We start from the raw sequence: 20,548 nt of genomic DNA on the forward strand, positions 1-20,548 counted from the left end.
TCTTTTTCTCTTATAGGCATCCCTTTCCCCCCCTTTCTGAGATTAACTTTAATGATCCAGATAGAAAGATGAGTACCCTCCCAAGACAGAACAAAAGAACCAAAGATGAGAGGGGTTAATAGTTTTCAATAATTTCTTCTATCTTTATCCTGTTAAAGAAACAAAATTAATGAATTGATGAATTTAGAAATGAAAAGTTCCATAGAGATGATTTAGTCAAACCAAGTCTCATCTTTTAAGGGGAGAAATAAGAGGCCCAGAAGAGAGAGAGACCTGCTCAGGTAGGAAAAAATTTAGTTGGCATTTGAACTCAAGGACTTCAACGTTATTGCATTTTAACCCATATTAAAGATGAAATTATACAGCCTCAAAGATTCCTTCCCAGTGTTGGAAATCTAATACTCAAGATCTGTGACCTTTTTGTTTTTTATCAGTTTTTCTAACTGGTGCCCCAGTTTCCCTTGGGTCTGCTAATTGCTCCACCCTCCAAAGTGAGTATAGGGGCACCAGTGGTTTCCGTTTCACTAATTCAGGGTGGCCCGTCACCAAGAGTCTAAAGGAAGTATATTGGGGCGGATGGGCATTGTGGTTAGACTGTGTGCACGGAAAGTGTGAGGCCACCCAGGTTTGTGAAGGGAGGTGTGTGTGTGTGTGTGTGTGTGTGTGTGTGTGCTCGGTGTCACCCCAATGTGGAGGAGGAGGTGGTGCATGCCCCTGGAGCCTCATCTGCAGAATGTGAGGTCCGGCCCCAAACACTTTTGAGGTCCTTCGTGATAACACCGTGAAGCTCCCCTGTAAAGCCCCGATGGAGAGATCCCAGGAGGCCAGGTAGCCCCAGGGCCGTGTTCTGGCGGGTCTGGTCTGACTCCCTCTCTGTCGGGGTGTCTGGCCGGCGTGTGGGAGGGAGGGGAAAGTCGAATCTGGGACGGGCCTATCCCGAGGCGCAGACGCCGGTCCGGGAGCTGGGGCCGATGACGCGGGGCCACGTCCTCTCCGCACCGGCTGAGCCGGGCTGTGGGCTGCGGGATGTGGGCGGCGTAGCCCGGCTGGCCGCGGCCGCCCGCTGCCCGAGCACTGCCCCGGACCCGTCCCGGCCGCCGAAGCCGCGTCGCCCCGGGCCGCTCTCAGGTGCGTCTCCTTCTCCTCACGTCGGGCCGAGACTCGGGGAGGTGGGGAGGGAGTGGGGGGCCGCCTCTTGGTGATAGCCCTCGGGGCCGCGGGGCCGCGAGATGCAAGTTTGAATGGAAGTGTGTCCTCCCAGACACCCCGCCTCCGGCCGGGGGAGCTAACAAAGCGGGGACCCTGACCCCCAGACCTAGGGGAAAAGGCACGCCCATGCACAGGGACCTGGTGGAGATAGGACACACACACACACACACACACACACACACACACACACACACACAGGCGCGCGGACTTGGAGATGGAGAAAGGATACACACACTTGCGGACCCAAGATGAGGAAAGGAAGCGGGGCTGGGATAGGGGGTGCTTGACCGACTGGAGCATCCTTAAGAGTCACGGTAGGAAAGGAATCTGCAGTCCAGGGAAAAAAGGGGAAACAGGTTAATGGTCCCATGAGATCAGCTCCTCCTTCCCACTCTGGGCTGAATCTAACAGGAAGCCCCCCTCCCCATCTCCGCCCCACGGATCTCTCTGTCTCTGTCTCTCTGTCTCTCTCTGTCTCTCTCTGTCTCTCTGTCTCTCTCTGTCTCTGTCTCTCTCTCAGTCTCTGTCTCTGTTTCGTGGCTCAAGTTGCAAAGCCCTTGGGCAGCTCAGCTGTGGGTTGTCAGTATTTCCCCCCTCGTGAGCGGGTGACAATTTTCCAATAGGTGCTGGGGCAATCACATTTTCCCTCTCCCGAGGCACACATGCATCTTTAGCCTAGAGGGAACTTTGGAATTGGTATAATCAGAAGTGGAGTTGGTGGGGGTGACCGGGAGACCCCAGCAGGAGTAGAGAAAGGTACACAGATGTGCTAAACCAGGATTATCAGAGTAGAAAGAGAAACAGATCAATCTGAGTTTATTAAAAGATTCAGGGGGTAAACCCCACCATGGGAGAATTGTCTCCAGGCTTATTTCAAAGTTGGGGTTCAATTTGGGAGGGACCTCTGTTCCCAGGGGCTACCTTCCATTGAAACAACTTGGGAAGCAGGGAATTCAAGAATTGTTTGGACGGTTCAAAAGCACAGATCATTCAGCAGCTTCATTTTGGCTGAGTTTCAACTCCTTATTCTCACTATCCTGTTTTCTTTGTTTTCTTTGTGTCTCTTTACCTTAAGCATTGATTGTAGGTAGCATAGCCAGTCCTATGTCTAAGCAGAGCAAATAAATGATCACTTATGGGGTGGCTAGGTAGTGTAGTGGATAGTGCACTGATCCTGGAGTCAGGAGTACCTGAGTTCAAATTCGGCCTCAGACACTTAATAATTACCTAGCTGTATGGCCTGGGGCAAGCCACTTAACCCCATTGCCTTGCCAAAAAAAAAAAACACTAAAAAAAATCACCTAGACTTGATATTAAATTTCAAATACTCCAGGAAAGCTGTTAGTGTCTCTATTTCTTCCTCCCTACCCCAGTGTATATCCTTTCTTCTTCCTGGGCCCTGAAAGTTCTCTAAACTATTTAATCCTTTGGGTAGGGTTGCCCTCCTCTCCAGTGTCTGCATTTTGAAGGTCAACACTCATAGGAGGAAATCACCGTAGATCACTGATAACAATGTTATTTCCCAGAATCAGAAATTTAGAGCCGGTGGTGGTGGTGATGGTGAGGAAATCACAAAGGGCCATCAAGTTTACTTTCACTCCTTCTTTTAACAGATGAAACCAGGGCCCTACCCAAGGCTTCTCCAAATGCAACACTTTTTCACTGTACCATAACTTTCTATTTGGTTTTCCTAAGTCTCTTCCCTTACTCCAATCCATCCTCCATTCAAAGTTATCTTCCTAAAGCACATCTCTGACCATGTTACACCTTCCTCCCCTTTCCCAGTCAACTCTAATAGTTCCTTATTCCCTCCAGGATCAGATATGTCCTGTTTGTACAAACACACATATCCTGTTTAATGTGTGTTTCTTAACCCATTAAAGTGGAAACTTGTAGTTGGGAACTAGGAACCTTTCTTTGTATCCCCAACCCTTAGCAAGAGTCCTTGGAAAATACTAAGTAATGAATATAATAGTAATTAAACATAATGTAAATAGATATAATTGTAAGTGAAAATAGTAAGTAATAAGTGCTTGTTGACTTGACCCACCCTGCCAGGCCTTATCAATTTCTGAAGGATTTTCCATCTGTTCTTACATTTTATCCCTGTAAAGAGAGCAGGGCAGGGGTTATCATCCTTATAAAACCTTAGAAAGAGGAAGTTACAAAGCCTGGAATAGTACTCTGATTTTTCCTCATTTATATTTCTAAATATCAGTGTCCTAGGGGACCTTAGGATTTTTCATTGGATCATAAATTTTTGTTTTACAGATGAGGAAACTGAGGCACAGAGCAATTAAATGACTTGCTTAATAATCAGATGAATTCCAAGTCCTCCTTACTGTAGGTCCAGTGGTTTATCCATTAGGCCATGTTGGCTTTCCTTTAGATTTCATCTTCTTTACATGGCAGCTTATTTAAGACTAGCAGAGAAAAACTTTCCTACACCATAGTTTGGAAGAAATCTGTTTCCCCAGATAGTCCTTGATCAGCTCAGCACCTTTCTTGGGAGGAAGGAGTCGACTGCTTAGCTGGAAACTAATCAGCTGCATCCAGGAAAATTTGCAACCCTTGGCTTAGTTCAATGAACTTCTCATCTTCCCTATATTTCCCTGGGGAGGGTTGCAAATCTAGGGCCAGCTTTCTAGTGGTCAAAAATAATTGCTATTACATTAGATGATGATTGAGGAAGCTTTGGGGGAGGAGGGGAGGTTGGCACCACTTTAATGAAGGGAAGCTAGTTTGCAGAGGACAGTAGGAGGGGGCTCAACAACTGACCAGGGAGTTGGGCAGTCTGAGAGGGCAGAGGGATCCACTGGAGCTTAGCACTTAGGAACTGAGGATCTGATAAATGGCCTCAGGCCTAGGTGTTTTATGTGAATTCCCTGGGGAAGTGCAATAACTGTGTAAACTTTCTAGCACACTTAAAGACCCTGGTCCCCCACCCCTCACCAGACCTACCCCCCCCCACCTCTCCTGTCCACACTTATTGTTTGATATTGGGGGATGAATTACTTTTGTTGCTTCTTGGTCCCCTCCTTGGCAATAAATTCCCCAAGGCCACAGACTGTGTCTAGACAATATTATTAATACATCCATTCTACTAGCCCTTATTGGGCAACTCGTATTCAGTTTAATAGAGTTCTTGTGTAGAGTGCCGGCAAAAACAATGGGACTTGGCCTCAAAATCCCTGGGTTTAAATCCCAACAGCTGCTACTTCCTATGTATGACCTTAGGCAAATCATCTCACAATCTCCCCCCATCTCCCCCAATTTTCTCTTTTGTAAACTTAGAAAGTGGACTTGGCGAATGAAGCTAATCGATATTTATCAATAAGCATTTATCAAGCAACATCTATTCACTAGACCCTGCAGACAAACAGAAAAAGAAAAAAGCCCTGCCTCTGGGACTGTCTTGGGGGACCGAGGAGAGCACCCTTTTGAGTAGACAGCAAGTAGGAAAATTTTCCTGGAAGGTAGAGTTTGTGAAGGAGAGTGATGTGTAATAAGCTTATAGGAAGAGCCTCCCTTCCTCCTTCCCTTCTCCTCTTCTTACTTCACTCCTTTCCTTTCTTCTTTCTTTCCTTCATTTTTACTTTCTTCCTTCCTTGCCTTTTTCTTCCTTCTTTTCTGCCTTACTTCTTTCCTTCCTTTCCTTTTTTCCACCTTTCCCCTCTCTCTCTCTCCTCTCCTTTCTTCCCTTTTATCTTTTCATCTTTCCCTCCATGCCTCCTGTCCTTTCATTTTTTCATCCTTTCCTTCTTTCTTCTCTTCCTTTTTCCCTCCTTCCTTTCCTTCTTTCCTCTTTCTCTCCCTCTCTCCTCCCTTCCTTCATTTCTTCTTTCTTTCCCCTGTCCCTTCCTCCCTTCTTTACCTCTTCCCCCTCCTTCCTCTCCCTCTTTCTCTCCATCCTTCCTCCTCTTTTTTCATTTCATTTCTTTTTTTTTGTGAGCTTTCACTCATGCTGAAAGAAAAAAAATTCCTTGAAACAAATAAATGTAGTAAACAAAATGAATTCATACAATGATCATGTCCTGAAATAAATATCTCTTTCTGTACCTTGTTTCTATCACTTCTCTTTCAGGACAGGGATCAATCTTCCAGGAGCATGGTTGAATATTGAATACTTAGATCTCCCAAAATAGCTTTTTTTCTTTTAAAAAGAAATGAATTTTAAGGGGAGGCTAGGTGGCACAGTGGATAAAGCACTGGCCCTGGAGTCAGGAGTACCTGGGTTCAAATCTGGTCTCAGACACTTAATAATTACCTAGCTGTGTGGCCTTGGGCAAGCCACTTAACCCCATTTGCCTTGCAAAAAACCTAAAAAAAAAAAAGAATTTTTATCAATGTATTTATTAAAAATATGCACCTATTCACAGCTCCACCAACATTGTCCCAGGGTGACCATCTTCCCCCAACTTTTCCCACATTGACATTTCTTAACTTTTGTCATATTTATCAGTTTTCGGTTTGTGAAACATGGGATTGTTGATTTTCATTTCTCTTATTTTTTGTGATTTGAGCAAGCTTTCATCTGGTTACTAAAGGTTAGCAATTTTTCTTTGACCACTCAACTATTGGGAAATGGCTTTTGGCTACATATAGCTATTGCTCTAGCAATGTCATCTATATCTATAGATATCTACATTTCTATCTATGTATGCATGTATACGTATATCTTAATTGTTGGTATGGTTGAATTAATGTTTGAATACCAAACCCTTATCAGAAAAATTTGATACAAAGATTTTTTTCTTCCATTTAACCATTTCTGTTCTTAACCTAGGTTCCTTAAGTATGTTGGTGAAGAAGCTTTTCAGTTTCATGCAATCAGAGTTGGCTATTTTATCTTTGATTCTTGTTTGGTTAAGAATCTGTTTCCTAGAGGAGAAGGCCTATGTTTGAATTGCTGCAGACTATGATGATTTAGATGTTGTCAACAAAATTACCATCATCTAAACTTCATCTAGTTATCCTATTCTGACTGCAATAAAAAGTTTTCCAGTAAAAACAAAAAATCTACTTCCTACCCATAGCTTATAATTTATTTTTATATTATGTTCTTTAATATCAAAGTTGTGTGTCATCTCCTAATTTTTATATTATATTCTAATTTTTTTATACTCTATTCTTTAATATCAAAGTTTTGTATCAATCTAGAATGTATTGTAGAGTATAATGTATGATGTTGGTCTGAGCCCAATTTCTTTTGGTCTTGTCTCCAATTTTCCCAGCAGTTTATCCCTAATTTATGTTTCACAGCTTATTGAACATCATTGTTGAGTTTCATTGCTTCTGCTTCTCTCCTCTGGTCTATTCAGTCGATCTTCCTTTCTACTTTTTTAACTTAATACCAGATGGTTTTGATGATTCGTGCTTTATTACATAGTATGAGGTCAGGAAGTGCTATTCTCCCATTCCCTTTTTGTTCCTTACTCTTTTCATCATTTCTCTTGATATTGCAGGTATTATCTTTTTTTATATGAATTTTGTTTTATCAAGTTTTCTAAAGTATACCTGGGATAATTTGATTGGTATAGCATTAAAAATATAGATTAAGTCAAAGCTGATTTTCTTTCCAGTGTTTTTGAAGCAGTGTAACTTGTCTAAACCTTAAAGCAAACCTTGAATTTCTAAGGGGTGTGGAGATGGGGCCCCCCCTTGGGGAACTAGTGAGTGAAGGAGTTCAGCACACATAAATGTCCAAAAACCCCAGAAACCAAAATACAAAAACATAATGCTCTGAATATAACACTAAGTTACATACTAAAGTGACATAGACTTATCAACCAAATGTATCCAAAGCAAAAAACCCACCTCTCTTCCAAACATCCCCTTTTTTTTTACTAAAGGCACCACCAATCCTTCCAGTCATCCAATTAACCTCAGTATCAATCTTAATTCCCCACACATCCAATCAAATTTTTGTCGTTTTTGCCTCTACAACATCTTCTTGCTCCTCACATACATCATCCTGAATCAGCTCCTCACCTCTTAGAACAATTAAAATAATCATTTAATTAATTAGTCTTTCTACTTATTCCCTTCCCCTTCCCTCCTCTTCCTCTTTCTCTCCATCCTTCCTTCCTTTTTTTCCATTTCATTTTTTTTCTGAGTTTGAGCCCCCTCTTTCACTCATACTGGAAGGACCTCTGAACTTTTTTCTTTTCTCTTTCATGCTTTTCAAATATATTTCAAAGGCTTTCTTTTTTTGGCATCACTATTATTAATCAAACCCACCACAACTCCCCAATTTAAAAATGAAAGAAAGAAAAAATTCTTTGAAACAAATAAATGTAGTCAAAGTGAATTTGTATAATGATCATGTCCAGAAATAAATATCTCTTTCTGTACCTTGTTTCTATCACTTTTCTGTCAGGACAGGGATCAATCCTCCAGGGACATGACTGAACACTGTATACTTAAGTCTCCCAAAATAGCTTTTTTCTTTTAAAAAGAAATGAGTTTTAATCGAACAATTTAAATAATCTCTTAGAATAATTAAAATAATCATTTAATTAGTCTTTCTACTTTAAATCTCCCCAACCCCAACTCTAATCTATCTAGTTCAAGACTGAGAATGGGTATGGTCACTGTTCTTTTTCCTGAGTGATTAATGGTTCCAGATTCATTCATTTTTTTGGAAGAAACTTCTGAGCTACAGGATAGTATAGTGGTAAGGTAACTCCATAGAGTTAAGTTCTGAGTTCAAGTTTTGCTCATCAGTATAACCATCTGTACTTTGCTTTTTTAGGGGTTAGTTTTTAAGTTCTCTTCCAACTCTAGACCTAGTTATCTAGAGTAGCCAGTGACAAGTATATATATATATATATATATATATATATATATATATATATACATATATATAACAAAATCCTCCTTTTTCTAACACCTCAAAATCCCTTTGTTGAATTAGAAAATGATTTTCTGGCATTCCCCTGCTCTCCCAGAAAGCTGACCATGTGCCCTTAGGTGGCCACAGGAGGGACATATCAGCACAGTAGTTTTGGAGTAGAACACTAGAGCAGCTCTCCTGGGGAGAACTTCACGGGAAGAAACAAACCGAGAGCTTGGCAGGAGGAAACTGAGGAAACCCCTTCTCTTTACAAAGGTGGGAGAATTATATGATCAGTCACTTAACCCAGTTTGCCTCAGTTTCCTCATCTGTAAAATGAGCTGGGGAAAGAAATGGCAATATCTTTGCTAACTCAACCCCAAAGAGGACCAAAAAGAGTCAGACACAATGGAAATGACTGAACAAGAAAAGCCTTATATAGAAAATCTAGATCTCCACAGTGAGGTCTAGTTTGAGTGGACAAATGCTCTTGGAGATGAGAAGTACCATAACAGTATAGCAGAGAGAGCAAGGTCACACAGAATTAAATACCTCTTACATCTTTCTTATGAGTCACCCCTATGGCTCTACACAGGAGATCCCTCCTGCTTTGATGCAAACTTGAGTTGATTCTCCAAATTGCTTTAGGCAAGGGATTCTTTTTTTTTTTTTTGCAAGGCAGTGGGATTAAGTGGCTTGCCCAAGGTCACACAGCTAGGAAATTATTAAGTGTCTGAGGTTGGATTTGAACTCAGGTACTCCTGATTCCAGGCCAGTGTTCTATCCACTGCGCCACCCCATAGGCAAGGAATTCTTAACATTAGTTTGGTATCATGAACCCTTCAGCAACTTAATTAAAGACTCCATCTCAGAATACTGTTTTTAAATGTCTAAGAGAATATACATGTTTACAAAGAAAACTATATTGAAATATAGTTATGAAAATATCAACATTTACATCTTCTTTCAGGGAAAACAAACTCCTCAGTGTCACTGGCCAGATGATTCTGTGTCCCTGGGGTAAGAAACATAGGAAATTCTATGTTGGTCCCACCACTGTCCTAGTGGCATTTCTGGCATTAAGTTGGATCCTGTGTCCACTGAATGAGGCATGCCTCAAAGAAAGGGTGTTAGTATTTTTAGTAGATTATTTTTTTATTTTTACAAGGCAGTGGGGTTAAGTGACTTGCCCAAGGTCACACAGCTAGGTGATTACTAAGTGTCTGAGGTTGAATTTGAACTCAGGTACTCCTGATTCCAGGGTGGTGCTCTATCTTCTAGGCCACCTAAATGCCCTAAAAGGGGTTAGTATTGATTGGATGCTTTAGGCAAACAATCACTAGAACCTGTCTTCGCTGGTTGATTTTGATATCTGATTTGATATCCTGTGTTGCTTGACTTTCTAGGTGTAATTTTTCTCTGTCTTGCTTTCCCTCTCCCTTTCTGTCTCTCCTTCTTCCCCCACCCCACTCTGTGCTCTCTCTCTCTCTCTCTCTCTCTCTCTCTCTCTCTCTCTCTCTTTTCTCTCCTCTCTTGTTCTCCCACCCACCCCACCACTTGGCATCTTATTCCATCTCTGTGCCTTGCTGTCTCTTTCTCATTTCCCTCCTTCTCTCCACTGTTTGTCTCTCTTCTCTCCTCTCTCTTTCTCCTTTTCTCTCTGTCTCTTTCCATCTCTTTCTCTCCGCTTCTATTTCTTTTCTCTCTCTTTCCATCTTTATCTTTTTCCTTCTCTCTTTCTATGCCTTTATCTTCTTCCAAGTCTCTCTTCATCCCTTTCTCTATCTGTCTTTGTCTGTTTTTTTCTCTACCTCTGTCTCTTTCCATCTCTCTCTCTCATTCTTTCTCTCTCTTCCTCCTCTCTTTCTGTCCATCTCTCTGTCTCTGTCTTTCTTTGTCTCTCTATCTGTCTCTGTCTCTGCCTCTGTCTATCTGTCTCTGTCTCTCTGTATGTCTGTCTTTCTCTTTGTCTTTCTGTCTCTGTCTCTCTCTCTCTCTCTCTCTCTCTCTCTCTCCATTTACTACAGCTGAAAGAAGGGCCGAAGTGAGGAAGGATGTCAAGACTCCAAGGGATCATTGTGTGGGAGGCCTCTTTCAGCTTAATTTGTATTGTCCCTGTCCTTCACCTAGCAGCTGCAAAATGATGACAGCCAATTTAGAAAATGCTGTAGCTGCTTGCTGCTTCAGGCCTCCTTAAATAGCACGGGGTTAATTATGCCTCTCCTGTTATTTCAGATCCAGAATCTACAGTAATTCTGCCAAGCTGGGCTGTAGATGAACTTCAGGTTTCTTAAGTAAATATATATTCTTTGGAGCCAGGAAGTGTTGTCCCCCAAGAGTGAAGCAACTCTTGTTTTCAAGCATTTTTGCCAGCAACAGAGTTTTCCATTCAGACAGCAAACCTTATATTTGTTAAAGCACTTGGAAGATTGTTTAAAATGCTTATTCAGAGTACCCACCCTGGGCCTACAATAGCTAACAGTTATAAAGTGCCTACTATGTGCTGGCTTACTATTATCTCATTTGTTCTTCACAACAACCCTGGGAGGTAACTGCTAATATCCCCAATTTACAGAGGAGGAAACTGAGGCAAGCAGAGATGAAAAAACGTGCCCAGGATCACAAAGCTAGTAGTTCTGAGCCTGAATTTGAACACAAGTCTTCCTAACTCTAGACTTGACCCTCTATTCTGCCACCAAACTGTTTATGGGACCTGCTTCATCTACCTCTCTAGAACATGGGCCCCTCAGGTATAAGGATCTTTCTTAATCCACATATATTTAATACTGTAGCTTACAAGAGCCTTCCAATGAATTTATTTCTATTAGTCAATCAAATAATACAATCATTAATTCAAAGAAAAGACATTTAATAGCAAAAAAAATTCTTGCATTAACCCGAAGGACCTCCAACAATTTACAGATGCCATCTGTGGAAAGAGTGGACATGCATAGGGTTCACAAATGGGGTCACATACAGAGGAGCACAGAGCCAGGGTCTAAGCAGGAAGGGTCACTAAAAGATATATGCCCCAATGCTGCAAGCCCTGATGTTTCCTGTTCCTAGTTTGACCGTAACTAGTAGTCTTTCTCTAGTACTCTCTGCTCTGTGTGAATATGCAATTATGCTTGTGTTTGCATATATATATATATATATATATATATATATATATATATATATATGTATATGTCTGTCTCTATTCTGGGCCTCTCTTGGGCAAGTCACTCCCCAGTGTCATGTTCTTTTTTGAAATCTCCTGACTTCAAGTCTCCTTCCACCCTGCTCAGTTCTAGTCTGATAGGGTGTGGGGACTTGAAAGCTCTTCTCTGTTAATCTCTGATAAAGGTGGGCTATGAGCCAGCATATTCAGCCATCAAAAGTCAGGCAGGGTCTACTTAGCCTAAGATTAAGTCTTTTCCTTTACCCTCTAGGTCGGGCGCTGAGATTTCTGTTACTTACCTGACTTACAGTTAGAAATTCCCAATATTCTCTCAGATTTGCCATGTAAATGAATTTAAACTGGGGGGGAAAAGACTAGAAATTTAACCTTTATTGAATATATCGGTCAGCTACTAAACTTTACAGAAAGGGGTTTGTTTTAAAAAAAATTTTTTTCTCAAATACATGTAAAAACAATTAACATTCGTTTTTTAAAAGTTTTGAATTCCAGATTTTCTTCTTCCTCCCTTCTTTTTTCCTCTCCCACACTGAGAAGACAAGCAATTTCAAACAGGTGATATTTGTGCAGTTATGCAAAACCTATTTCCGTATTAGACATGTTAGAAAAAAAAACACATACAAGAAAAAAAGTTTTAGAAGTTTGCTTCACTCTATGTTTACACTCCATTTATTTATTTGTTTGTTTATTTATTTAGTTTTTGCAAAGCAGGGGGTTAAGTGACTTGCCCAAGGTCACACAGCTGGGTAATATTTTTTTTGAATGTCTGATCTCAGGTCCTCCTGACTTCAGGGCTGGTGCTCTATCCATTGCCTCACCGAGCTGCTACCCCCATTTATTCTTTCTTTGGAGATGGATAGCTTTTTCTTTTTCAGCATAATTTAAGGGGTTCCTAATATAGGGTCCCCAGACCTTTTAGGAATTCTATGAATAGAGGTTCTGTGAACTTAAATAATAAGAAAAATAGTTACTAATCTCCAACTGAAATCTAGCATTCCCTTTAATTATTGAAAAATTATGTATTGAAAAGAGTTCCTATCTTTTACCACAGTACCAAAAGAGGGCCTTGAAACAGCATTAATAATCTCTGCTCTGTAGGTTTGACAGAGCCTTTGACCAATAGAATACCTTTCTGTCTTCTTTGAGATTAATGAAATTAATTTTTGACAAAGATTCTACAGGAGAGCTTTTGCTAAGACCTTCTGGGCTTCTAACTCTTCTACCTTTAGCCCAACTTTCCAACTCAGGCCTAAGTAGCACCGCAGCAAGTTAGAATCAGAAGGGACTTTAGACATCAGCAAGCTCATTTTACAGAAGAGGAAACTGAGACTCAAGAGGATAAGAGATTTATCCAAAGTAACATGGTTAGTGATAAATTTGGGACCTGAACCTGATTCCCAGGCTATCATTGTGGAAAATTAAAATTTTTCTTATGACAATACATATAGAAAGAAGGTAACAAAGAGGTAGCTGATTAGTCTAGCCCTGTCATTCCACAGATGAAGAAACAGACTCAGAGAAGTGATTTGTTCACTGCAAAGCTAGGACACATACCCTGCTCCGATGTATTTTTCACCCTTCGTCATCATCATCTCACATTTATATTTTGTTTGTTTAGGCAGTCAGTTGTGTCTAATGCTTTGTTACCCTCTTTTGGGTAGAATGGTTTGCCATTTCATTTTCCGGCGGATCAAGGCTAACAGATTAAGTGACTTGCCCAGGGTCATAGAGCTAGTGTCATGTTGGATTTGAATTCAAGTTTTCCTGATTCCCAGTCCAGCGATCTTTCTGTTGAGCCAACTAGCTGTTTCTCACTTCTACTTTGGCCTTTTTAACAGCAGCCTGGTGAGGGAGTATGTCATATTAGTAGAAGTCTCTATGCATTTTAAAGAGAAGAAAACGGTCTTAGAAAAGTAAAATGATTTACCCAGGGTCTCATAGGATGGACATAAGAGTCAAATACAGATCTTTTGACTTCCTGGTCTAATGTTCCTTCCTACCTCACTCAACCTCCCCTAATTGTGGAGCCAGTAGATTTTCTTCCATATGAATGCATAGTATGAATCTGTTACTCTCAGCATTATTGCATTTAATTACCATTTATTATGTGTCCTGACCAATACCACAATGAAGAAAGAGAGCAACTCATCCTCAGGGTTACACTGAGTGCTGCCCACACCCAGGGGTTGATTACATTTCTCAGGTTGAAGCTTGACCAGCCTCATACCAAAGAGACTTGAATTTAATGGGCTGGTTGAATCTCTGTTACTTGGGATGACGTATGAACCTCATAACCTCAAGAAGGACATGCAAGTGTGATTCAAATACCTTCCACCAGGCATGTTTTTCTTCACATGGCACTCAGATGTGATGGTTTTAGTGACTCTACGTCCCCACTTTTTCAGTCATGTCTGACTCTTTGTTGACTCTATTTCTAGTTTTCTTGGCAAAGATATCAATGTAGTTTTCCATTTCCTTTTCCAGCTCAATTTACAGATGAGGAAACTGAGGCAAACAGGGTTAAGTGACTTGCCCAAGGTCACCCAGTTGGAAGTATCTGAGGCCATATTTGAACGCTTGCAGAAGATTCTTCCTGACTCCAGGCTCAGCACTCTATCCACTATGCCACCTAGTTGCAGTCAAAAAACCTGGTTTCAAATCCTGATTCTGGCATTTTCTATTTATGTGACCTTTGGCAAGACATTTAATCTCCCTGTATCTCAGTTTCTTCATGGGAGTTAAAATCCCTAGTCACAGACACTTACTAGTTATGTGACCCTGAGCAAATCACTTAACCGCAATCTGCCTCAGTTTCCTCAACTGGAAAATGAAAATAATAATAAATGCCTCCCTTCCAAGGGTGTTGTGAAGGTCAAGTGAAATAACCAGTACAGAGTCTGACCAGACTAGATAACTGCTAAGGGCCTTCCAACTTTAAATCTGAAATTACCTACTTCTATTGTAACTGAAACAATTCCTAGTTACCACTCTGACCCAAATCTCTTCCTTTCTGTGTTCTGTCGTGAAATGGACTATGGACCAGGTGGCTGGAGGTCTAGCTTTGTGTCTCAGGAAAGTTGTTGCCCTTTCTGCCTCTTTTTTGAAATGAGAGGTCTCCACTCATTCATCTCTAAGATTCATTTTAGCTCTTTCATTCTGTGGTTCTATGAATTTGTTCCATTGAGATCTTTATCACCTTTTATTGGATTGCTCCCAGATCTATATATCCAGCCCCAATTCCTCTCCTGAGCTTTAACCTCATATCATCAAGTGCCTTATGGATAATTCAAACTGGGTGTTCCATCGTCATCTCAGAACTGGCATGTTTCAGAACAGAACTCATTATTTTTCATCTATGCATATCCCTTTCCTAAGCTTCCTTATTTTATTTTGTTTTGTTTTGGTTTTTTGGAGGGAAAGCACCATCATCTTTTTGGTCACTCAAACTTATAAACCTTCAGAGTTGTCTTTGATTGGTCACTTTCATCCTCACATAGGTCTTGTCGTTTTTGTTTCCTTTCTGTTTTGGACACATTTCTCTCTGTTCTGTAAGCTGTAATCTGATTTTAGCCTCTGTTGTCTAGACTATTGCAATAGCAATTGGTCTCCCTCACTTAATTCTCTTTGTACTAAAATAAATCTCAACCATCAAAGTGACTTTCCTAAAGCAGAGGTCTAATTGTCTAACCTCCCAGGAGTATGCTAGTAGATATTTAACAACAGTCTCTGTGGACTAAAAATTGTACTATAGGACATACTTTTAAGTTTAATCTATATTGTTCATATTTTCTCCATCACTTTAAAAGACAATCAACAGAAAGTAAATCAATGCCTAATCCTTAGCATTTGCTTATTTCTGAGATGAAATGCTCACACTGAAAATCTAATTATTTTCTCCAGCACACTACTCCACCCTCCTTCTCATTAAATTCCAATTATTGTCTATTATCTCTAGAATCAAATATAAACTCCTCTATTTGACATTTAAAGTTCTATAGCTTCAAGGAACCTGCACAGGTTGAGGGTAAGTGATGGATCTCAAACCTGTTGGTGTATTAATGGGGTGTCTACCCCCAAGTATATAAAGATTTCCCCTGGTGGAATGGACAGATGAGAACAGTTTTTTCCAATGTCCATGAAGGAATCTGAAGCAAGCCTTGTGGAAAGTTTGTTTAGATGTGGAAGATGCTAAAAGTCTACCACTGTATCCCAGGATATCATCAGTCATATTGACTTTCCTCTTGCCATTAAACTTCAATGATTTAGGAAGAGTGACTGTGCAACTCTATCTCACTTAAATCCAATGCACACACTAGTCATCTCCCATGATGTCATTGGCCCTCTTTGAGAACAAAGCAGCACAATTCTTTAAAGCCTGACTCTCACTCTCTTTCCTGTGTTTATCCCTTTGTTCTGGCTGTTTCCCAAATAGTGCCTAACATAGTAAGAGCTTAATAAATGCTTATTTTCTGAGTAAATGACTACAATGTTCTATCCTTCAAAACTAAGATAAAATATCACTTTCATCAGAAAGGCTTTCCTAGTTCATTCTCCCTCCCTCTTCCTATCCTAGGTGATCTTACATCTCTTTTGGATGTGTTTTGCTTATATCTATAAATAGATATATAGATATGAGTATATATAATGTATGTGTGTATACATGAGTACAATTTCCCTCATTAGGATAGAAACCTCAAAGGAAGTTCTGCTTAGTTTTTGTTTTTGTATCTTCATTGCTTACCTAGCATACAGTAGGTTCTAGAGTATGTGGGCATACATGTAAATGTGCACACATATATTCATATGTATATACATACTACATGTGTTTATATGCATATTATGTATATATATAAACCATGGATTTATATATTTATGTACTCACACACATAACCCTATATGTATTCTCTGTATTTTCTATTTGTCTATGGACATATTGTCTCCCCTTAATAGACTATAAGTTCCTTGAGGTCAAGACCCATATCTCTTTTGGATTTGTGTTCTTAAGTCCTTAATAAGTGATTGTTGACTTATTTGTTTGAACAAATGTTATAGAAGATATTCAAGAAAAGGATGGAGTCAACAACTCTATTTTTTCTGATGAGGTCAAAGAACAGCTACTCTGGCACTACCTCCTAGGATCTTTCAGGCTATATATTAGCTGCTCCAGCTTTAAGTTCTGCAAGTTAAGTCAAGCGAACAAACATTTATTAAATGATTACTATTTTTCAGTTACTGTGGTAAGCAGTGGGGATATAAAAAATGTCAAAGACAATCCCTGCCCTCAAGGAGCTCACAATCTAGTGAATGAAACAATATGTAGACACTTATACAAACAACACATATATACTGGGTAAATTCATTGTAATCACAGAGGAAAAGCTCTAGCATTAAGGGAGATGGTGTAAGACTTCTTCAAGGTGGAATTTTAATTGACACTTGAACAAAATCAAGGAAACCAGAAGATGGAGGCAAGTTTGAAGAGCATTCAATCATATGGGAGAGCCAAAGACATCAAAGAAAGAGGGAAAGGACACCCATATCTACAAAAATATTTATAGCTGCTCTTTTTTGTGATAACAAAATTGGAAACCGAGGGAGTGTCTATCAGTTGAGGAATGACTGAGCAAATTGTGATATATGATTGTGATGGAATACTATTATACTATAATAAATAATGAAGGGGGATGGTTTCAGAAAAACCATCTAGAAAGTATGAACTTATGCATAATGAAATAAGCAGAATCAGAAAACAATTCTATAACAAGAACAATATTGCTAAGATAATCAACTTTGACTTAACTGATCAACATAATGATCAACCACAATACTAAAGAGATCATGATGAAACATTCTGTCCCTCATCAGATAGTGAACTGATAGATTCAGAGAGAGACTGAAGAATATCTTTCTTTTCTCTCTTCTTTTTGTATTTAACTAATAATGCAGGAATTTGCTTTGTCTTTCTATATTTGTAATAACAGGTTATCTTTTTTTTGACTTCTCAATGGGTAGAGGAGGTAGAGAGAGGTAGGGAGGGAATTTAGAACTGAAAATTAAATTTAAAAAGTTAAATGCATGGAGATGAATTGTCTTGTAAGAGGAACAGCAAGGGAGATCATGTCACTGACTCTTAGAATGTTTGGAGAGAAGTAAAGTTTAAGTGAGATTGAGAAGGCAGGTGGGAAGCATTTTAAAAGCAAAACAAAATTTTTCTATTTGAATTTGGAAGCAATTATTGCCTCTATAGCTTATTGATCACATAATCAGATCTGTACTGTGGGAAGATCACTGGCAGCTGAGTGAAAGATGCACTGGAGTGGAGAAAATGTGAGGCAAGAAGGCTGTTACTATAGTCCAGGCATGTGTGACTTTTAAAAAGACACAATTTCTGGATAATTCAGTCATTTTATTAATAATGCCAGCATTTAATAAAAGGAAGCTCAATTGGCTGCCTCTCTTAGGCCAAAGACATTCATGATGGCAGATTCATAGTTTATATTACCTTCAAAGAATATGTGTTCACAGGGTGGGAACCAACTCTGATTGTTAACTGTTAATGAGTGAATTTTACTTTAGGACTAAGAGACTATCTCTATACCCAGACCACCCCCCAGCCTTGGGCAATTTAGACAAAAGAGCTATTTCCACCCAAATTTGATTGAATGAGTTTCACCTTAGATTAGAGATTCATTGAAAGATTGGATAGGGTCAGATACAGGAGAAGTTTAGCTCATCTTTCAGAGACTGAGGTCTTAAATGAGAATAAAGAAAAGGGGGAATTCTGAATCTCTCTCCAAATCTAGTTATTAGTATTAATTTCTGTCACATAAAGCTGGTCATCAAGGTGGAGGCCGTGTCCCAGGAAAGAATGGGGTATGTGTGAGGTAGAATTGACCAGACTTAGCAACAGATTGGATATGGGGAGTGAGGAGTGAAAATTGAAGAGTCAAGAATAATCCCTGGGTTATTTATTATTATTGTTGTTATTATTATTATTATTATATAGTAATAGGGGAGTTAGGAAGAGGAGAGGTTATAGGAAAAAAAGATTATTTCATTTTGTTGAGATGTCTATAGGAAGTAGGAAATTCAAGATTGGAGGATAAGAGAAAGGTGTAAGCTGGCCAAATAATTCTGAGAATCTGCATAGAGATAAAAGTTGAATTCTTAGGAACTGATGAGCTCATCAAGAGAAATACTATAAAAGGAGAAAAGAGGAAGGCCTTACACTGTCTTGGGGTTAGCCAGTGATATTTGTTCTTCATTCTCAAAGAAAACCATGGCATCAGGGAGGTGCTGCACATGAATTGGATTTGAGAGAAGTGGTGCTGTACCAGCCTTACTTTGTCCTCCGGAACCATCTGGGTCCAGTGGCCAGGTATGAATCGGGATGACAGGAGATGACCCATATGCCAGGCAATCAGGATTAAGTGACTTGTCCAAGGTCACACAGCTGGTACTGAGACTGGAATTCAAACTCCTGTCCTCCTGATACCAAGACCAGCACTCTATCTGTCCTACCCAGGAAGACTAAGAAGCAGAAGTTTGGAAAGAATTGGTTTCAATTGAATGAAAGATAAAGTCAGAATGCAGATTGCAAAGATTGAAAAGGAAATGGATCCTCCAATTGTAGACAGCCTTCTCAAACAGTTTTGAAAGGGAGGAAACTGATAATAGGGAGGATTTGATCAAGTAAGTTTTTTTGAGGATAGGGGAACACTCCTTCCCCATAACTCTGAGAACTTTGCCTCATTTCCAGATAGTATTACAAAGAAAACTAATTTTATTAAAATAAAGATGTATCCCCTCCCCCCAATATCATGGACCTCAATTTAATAGACTTGGATCTAGAGTAAGACTTATTACTACATGGAGGATTTCTGGGAGACCATGGACAAATACTAATAATATAGACTGAAAAAGCAATGAAAGGGTTGTAATCTGCCCTATTAGAAATCAGAGCTAACAAAGATGGGATCATAAATCCACTGATATATAGGGATATTTAAGGTACTTTCCTAATCTAAACTGATGCCACAGACAGCAATCTCTGGGTATCCCTGGAAAATCCTTTAGACAGATGTCCCATAAGTTTGATTTCCTGTGGAATCCCTAATGGTGTTAGATTTTTTATTTTCCCAGGAGGGAGAAAATAAAGGGAGCTTGTACTTGAGCTTTTTTTTTGTATTACAGCATCATGGTATAGTGCTTTGAACATAGTCATTTAATAAATGTATATTGAGTTGAATTAAGATTATCATTGTCCTATATCTTAATTTGAATCTGTGAAGTAGTGTTTGCATAACTGCATTAACATACTTTAAGATATATAAATTTATTGATATCCTTTGTTTTCATAATTATTTCTAAGTAAATCCTTTTTCCTTCTCAGCAAACCATCCCTCAAAAAAAAAAAAGATCAAACAAGGGAATGAAAAAAAGGAGTCCAGTCAAAATAAACAAGACATCAGCCAAGTTTGACAATATAGCCAGTGTTCCATAATCAAAAATGTCTCTCACCTATGACAAAAATGTGATTTTTTTTTTTACTGATCTCTTTCTAAAGTTCAGATTTGGTCATTAAAATCAGTGTTTACTTTTTTCTTTTTTGTTCCTTAACCATTTGTGTGGTAAGAATAATTGTGTATACTGTGTCTAGTTCTGCTTACTCTTTTTCACTGTTTCTTTTTTCATATTAGTCATCTTACAGTATTGCATTAATGTGTACCACATTTGATTTATCCATTTCCCCAATAGATAGGCATCTATTTTGTTTCTAGTTCTTTGCTAGCACGAAAGTTAAAATTCATATTTTAAAACACAGATTCTTTTTTCTTAATGGTATTTTATTTCTTTTCAAATATTACCTAGCTATGTGGCCCTGTGACCTTGGGCAAGCCACTTAACCCCGTTGCCTTGAAAAATCTAAAAAAACCAAAATAAAATAAAATATTATGTAAAGATGATTTTCAACATTTATTTTACTAAGATTAATATATTTACACATTCCACATCCACAGGACATCAGGGAGGTGAGGCCATGACATGAATGTGAAGGAGAGGGGCTGTGCTAAGTCACAAACCTCATTTTCTCCTCCAGAGCCATCTAAGTTCAGTGGCCAGATATGGTTTATATTAGCCATATTGTGAAAGAAGAATCAGAACAAAAGGGGAAAAAGCAGAAGAAAGGAAAAACAAAAAAGTGACAATAGTATGCTTTGATCTGTATTAAGATTTCATAGTTCTTTCTCTGAATTTGGTTAGTGTTACCATTTTCCATCACAAATCTTTTGGAATTGTCTTGGACCATTGTATTTCTAAGAAGA

At 39.3% G+C, this 20,548-nt stretch overlaps 1 protein-coding gene across 1 annotated transcript in view; it reads left to right on the forward strand.

Annotated features, from left to right (window-relative positions):
• The first annotated feature begins 575 nt into the window (after positions 1-575).
• GPR68 (G protein-coupled receptor 68) overlaps positions 576-20,548 on the forward strand; it is a 51,465-nt gene continuing 31,492 nt past the window's right edge. Inside the window, exon 1 of the mRNA XM_074235499.1 lies at positions 576-828. The gene's annotated coding sequence lies outside the window, so the exon portion shown is untranslated. The remainder of the gene's footprint in view (positions 829-20,548) is intronic.

Source organism: Macrotis lagotis, chromosome 4, assembly GCF_037893015.1.
Source record: "Macrotis lagotis isolate mMagLag1 chromosome 4, bilby.v1.9.chrom.fasta, whole genome shotgun sequence".
Lineage (NCBI taxonomy): Eukaryota > Metazoa > Chordata > Mammalia > Peramelemorphia > Peramelidae > Macrotis > Macrotis lagotis.